We start from the raw sequence: 6,052 nt of genomic DNA, 5'->3' as shown, positions 1-6,052 counted from the left end.
GCATAATTACTTTGCAGCTACGTACTGTCTTCTACATTATGTCCTCTTGTGTTCTACTGATATTGTTTATCTGTGTTTTCTGTTTACCCTGGAACTAACAAGCGGCGTGAAGAATAGTATCTGAAAAGCACCATCGCGTGGAGTATGCTCCATATCCCTTTTGACGGATCGAGGAGAAGCTTTTAGATTGTGAGAGGTTTTCAGTTTTACCAATTTTACCTACAATATTATTTATATTTTTGAAACATCAACATATATATATACATACATAAACTCACGCCTATTTCCTACCGGGGTAATCAGAGACTATAGAATTCCATTTGCTTCGATCCTGACATACTTCTCTTGCTTCCTCCACATTCATCAATCGTTTCATACACGCACGCCGGTTCAGAGTAGATCGTACTGAACCTTTTCTAAGGACATCTCCAATTTGGTCAATGTACGTCCTAGGTTTTCCTCTGCCATAGCTTTACTTGCCATTTCCACAACATCGAACTTTGATATATTCCTATAAGATGCTACTGTGAATAGAAGAGTGTATAATATTATACGTTGCATATGGACAAATTAATAAATAAGAGACGGAAGGATTTATAATATTTTTTATTGTTTGTAGGTTCTCTAGACCTTCAAGTAGTGGCAAAAAAATGTAGAGCTCATTTAGCTTAGTTTATCTATGACAGATCTCATAATTTATTACCAAATGACATGGATAACATTTACGCCATCTATTGTCGATGAGCTAGGGTCCCAACAGCAGGGTATAGTTGATTATCGAGCATTGTGGCTAAAACTCATTATGTATCTGTCAGTGGGAACGGAACCCCTTATGATAAAGGGTTTATTTTTTTTTTTTTTTTTTTTTTTTTCTTTTTGGCATGACGCGGTTTGCGTATTTGCCACCGACAAAACGAGGAAACATTTCATAAAAATAAAAGGAATTTAGTAAAACATGAATTTAGGAAGAAGGATCAGAGGATAGGGATATATAGGATAGGATTATAATTTTATATCATTAACACAGATAAATATGGATAAGAATTTATATATATCAAAGTTATTATATGAAAGAAGAATCGGGATACTAGTAGGTAAAGGGATATTTATAGAAAGTAAATTACGATATAAAAAATTTGTGTTATTAATAGGACAAGCAAGAAATATGTGGTTAACATCGGCAACGTCCAGCCCACAGTCACATATAGCACAGTCTATTATACCAAATTTAGCGAGTTGAGCTGGGCTACAAGTGTGTCCTAACCGCATACGGATAAGACAACTTGTAGCCCTTTTACTAAATTTAAATCGGAAAAACCACGGTTTGGAAAGTAAGGTAGGTTGGATTAAAGCATAAAATTTGCCTTTGCTTCGACTACTTTTCTTCCATTCGTCTTTCCAGGCATCGTGGAGAAACGAAGCAGGAAGTGCCATTAAGTCATGGGAATAATTTTTGTAGGGCACCATGTCACCACACTCTATTGCATCCTTAGCCAGATGATCAGCTCTATCATTCCCACCAATGCCACAGTGACTGGGAACCCAAGCAAACACCACTGAAAAGCCTAATAAATGGCACCTGTGAAGAAGCTTTCTGATTTCTATAATGATGGGATAAACTATTTTTGATTTAAAAGGAAATTTAGCCAAAGCCTGAAGAGCACTTAATGAATCAGAGAAAATAACCGTTTCTTTAAGTTTGACCGTCAAAATATAATCAACGGCTTTAAACAGACCAAAACATTCTCCTGTAAATACTGAAGTTTCGGCAGGAAGTTTAATCTTTTGGACTATGTTAAATTGTTGATGGAAAACGCCAACACCAACACAGCCACTTTGACACTGTTTCGAGGCATCAGTAAAAATGTGGTGAAAATGAGACCAATCGCGTTCCTTGACAAAATTGAAAGAATGTTTCGCCTCTGGTTGATTCTTACTTATTCCAATATTGAGATGAATGGAAGGGGTTAATATTAGGGAAACGAAGCTACTACAAAATAGAGGGTAAACTACAGTTTGATGAGTAGGTGCTTTAAGGTAAATAAACTTTTGATAACTTTTGACTAAACAAGGGATTGATTTATGTGCCCAATATGTCGTCGAGTTGACATCGTCAAACAGTTGTTCTAACTTACACCGTAGAGGATGATTTACCAACTGAAAGGCTCTGAAAATAAATTTATCCGATTGATACTGTCGGCGTAAGAATAAAGGAGAATCATTACATTCAATTTGAAGACAATTAATGGGGCTAGATTTCATAGCTCCACATATTATCCGTAACGCTTTAGACTGAATGGTATCCAGCTTTTCGAATGCAGTGCTATTACCAGGAGCCAGTACAAAAGAGCCATAATCTATTACACTTCTAATGATAGCATTGTACAAAAGTTTAAGAGTAAATGGATGGGCACCCCACCATACACCTGACAAACATCTTAGAATATTTAGATTACGTTCACATTTACCTACTACGAAATCACAGTGGGCCTTCCCTGTTAAGTGGGTATCCAAAACAACACCTAAAAACTTAACTTCATTCTTAACCGGGATAGAATGGCCATCATAGTAGACAAAGAAAGGAGGAGGAGCTCTCTTTCTGGTAAATGCCATAACGGAACTCTTAGATGGGGCTATCTCAAGGCCATTTGAATCAAGCCATGTTTTAAGACCAGAGAGAGCAGAAGATAAAGAGGAACACGCAACAGGTATATCACGATCTGTGCAATAAAGCAACAAATCGTCAGCGAATTGAAGAATACTTATCCTGTCCCCGATTGAGGATTCTAAATCGTGGGTGAAAATGTTATATAATAAAGGACTCAATACAGATCCCTGTGGTAAACCCTTCCATACTAGTCTTGAGGCTGAGTTAGAGTTATCAAGAGGCAAATTAATACACCTCTCAAATAACATATTATAAATAAAATTGGACAGAATATTTGGGACATTCAAAGCCCTAAGTTTAGACAAAAGGATTGATAAATCAACACTATCATAAGCAGACTTAACATCTAAGAAAGCCGCTATGACGGAATGGTTAAGCGTAAAAGCTAATCTAATGTCAGTCACAAATATAGCAATGTTGTCAATCGTGCTTCTACCCCTTCTAAAACCATACTGACTGCTACCCAACAACTTCCCACTTTCAATGTACCATTCAAGGCGTATCTTAACCAGATGCTCTGCAATCTTCATCAGAACTGAAGATAAAGCAATGGGTCGGTAATTGGTAGCCTCAGAAGGATCTTTATTTGGTTTGATAATGGGGATTATTGTTTGGATCTTCCAAGCAGATGGGATATTACCAGTGATTAGAATTGAATTGATAAGTTCAAGAAAGTATGAAAGGGCCCTATCATTTAAATGACTCAAGAAGGAATACGGGATCCCGTCGCAGCCTGGGGCAGAATCTTTTACCTGTGACAGAACACCCTTGAGCTCGTCAAGAGAAAAAAGACTGCCGATACCAAAAGTAGTCGGAGATATAGCCGGTAATATAATGTTCTGAGGCACAAAAGGAGGCGCCAGCCGATCCAAGAAAGGATCAACCAAAGAGGAAGGAAGGAAACCTGAATAAGTATCTCGAAAAGCGGATCTAAATCTTCTGATATTCTGCCACACTAGGGATGGCCGAGAATCAGGAGACAGAGCCAAGCAGAATTCCTTCCAACTTTCATACTTCTTTTTCTTAAATAACTTTCTAGTTTCTTTCATAATTATAGATAATGAATTAAAATTTTCATCTGTAGACAATTCACGGTACATTATTTCTGCTTCCTTTCTCCTTCTGATAGCTTCTGTGCAATCACTATCCCACCACGGAGGGGATGGGATGTAATCAGAGGGTCTGCTTTTTATTGGGAAAATTTCATCGGCGACTTCAATAAATGCTTTGGCAAATGCTTCAGCACATTGTGTTTCAGAGTCCTGATCAACTTTGGGAAGAGAGTAAATTCTACTTTCCAATATAGAACTAAAAGTAACCCAATCCGCGTTACTAAGATTATGTTTTAGAAAGGAAGAACGCTTAATACTAGGGGTCAACCGGAATGGAAATGTGAGAGATATTGGGTAATGATCACTACCGTAAGTAGATGATAAGGGGCTCCAGCTAATTGTAGGGGCTAGAGATGGAGAGCAGATAGTAAGATCCGGAGCACTAAAACCTTGGGCAGGAGAAGTTCGACGGGTTTGAGAGCCATTATTTAATATACATAAATTGTGGGAATCTATAAGATCCAAAATATGGGAACCATAAGCATTTGGTGCAGAACTTCCCCAAGAGGGATGTTGGGCATTAAAGTCGCCTAATAAGACGAACGGCCTAGGTAAAATAGATATGATAGAATCTAGTTCACGAAACACTGCTGAACAAGGTTTAGGTATATATATAGATACAAAACAAATATTATTTACAATAGCTGCAATCATAAACAAATTGGTACTATGAGAAGGAAGAATAAAATGAGAAAAATTAAGAGGATGACGAACAAGTAGAGCTACGCCGTCATGACCATCAGATCTATCTTCTCTGAGGCAAGCGTAACCTGAAATCTTAAATGTATATTCAGGTTTCAGCCAGGTTTCCTGTAAACCTATTATAAAAGGTTTATATTTATTTACAAGATGAACAAGTTCATTTTTTCTAGCATTAATGCTTAGACAATTCCACTGCAGTGCAATGGCCAACTGGTCCATTAACGGATGGTGTTTTAGAAAAAGTGTCAAGTAAAGACGCAGCGTTGGACGGTACATTATTATTATTAACATTACATTGGGACAATAATTTAATAAGAGCCGTAATTAAATCTGTGATTGACATTTCAGATGTATTATTATTTTGGATGATCGCACATCCATTGGAGGGTGCAGGCATATTCCTATCAGCAACCAAGGCAGCGTGAGCTACCTTATCGTAGCCAACTCCGGGTTTAGGTAAAGATTTTCTTTCGGTAAAAACAGTTTTCTTGTACGAGAAATGATTATTGCTGGTATTGGAAGGTTGACTGACATTTTCTATGGTACTACGAGAAGCCGAAGCCAAAGGCGGCACGCTCGGAGATGACAATAAAGCATCCGCATACGATAACCGAGATATAGGCGGGTGAAGCTTAGCTGCTTCAAGATACGACAGGCAGTTCTTAGCCATAGATTCTTTTATAGACCTTTGTCTTTCAAATTCTAAACATTTTTTGCTATTTGCAAAGTGAGGACCTTTACATAAGCAACAATAAGCTTGTTCTTCTGACACTGCACAACTTGCTCCTGAATGTCCTTGACCGCATTTGTAACACCTTGGCCCAGAATGTGCACGACAGTTATCTTTGACATGACCAAAGCGGCAACAATTGAAACATTGTATTGTCGGGAAAATGTACAACTCTACAGGTAAAGAAGTATAACACATAAAAATGCGCTTGGGCAAAATTTGTCCGTCAAAAGTTACCACCACTGACTCAGTAGCTTTGAATTCAGCTTTACCTTCAGTAATTATTTTGCGTCGTATTCTTCTAATTTTTAATATTGGGCCGCAACCAATCGGAACATTAATGTTTGCCTGGACTTCATCATCTGACCACTCTGATGGCACACCACGTACAATACCAACCCGTGTAACGGAAAAGGATGGAATGAAAACTTTGTAATTTTGCTCTACTACAGCTGGATTATTCAGAAATTGGTTGGCATCCATGTATTTTGAAAACGACAAAGAAAGCCGATTTCGGCCAATGCGTTTCAGGCTACCATTTATGATACTTGGCACAGAATGATTCTTAAGGAATTTGCCAAAAGTAACTGGATGCAGTGAAACACTGTCCTTGGGATCAGTTTGCTGTTTTTGAATGTGAACAATATAAGGAGCTGCATCGGATTGTACAAATTCACCTCTTGAAATGGGATTTGTTAAAGACTTTTCAGGGTTGCTTAGGAATGGTTCCGGTTGTTGGCTAGGAGATTGAGTGGCGGTGACGACAGGCCTGCTATGAGGAATTGTATGAGGAGCTATAAATTCAGTCGACTCTAAAGTAGTGGAGCATTGACACTCATC

The sequence above is a fragment of the Pectinophora gossypiella genome, chromosome 8 (genome assembly GCF_024362695.1).
Source record: "Pectinophora gossypiella chromosome 8, ilPecGoss1.1, whole genome shotgun sequence".
Lineage (NCBI taxonomy): Eukaryota > Metazoa > Arthropoda > Insecta > Lepidoptera > Gelechiidae > Pectinophora > Pectinophora gossypiella.
The sequence above is the reverse complement of the archived record's forward strand: the minus strand, read 5'-3'. Positions refer to the sequence as shown.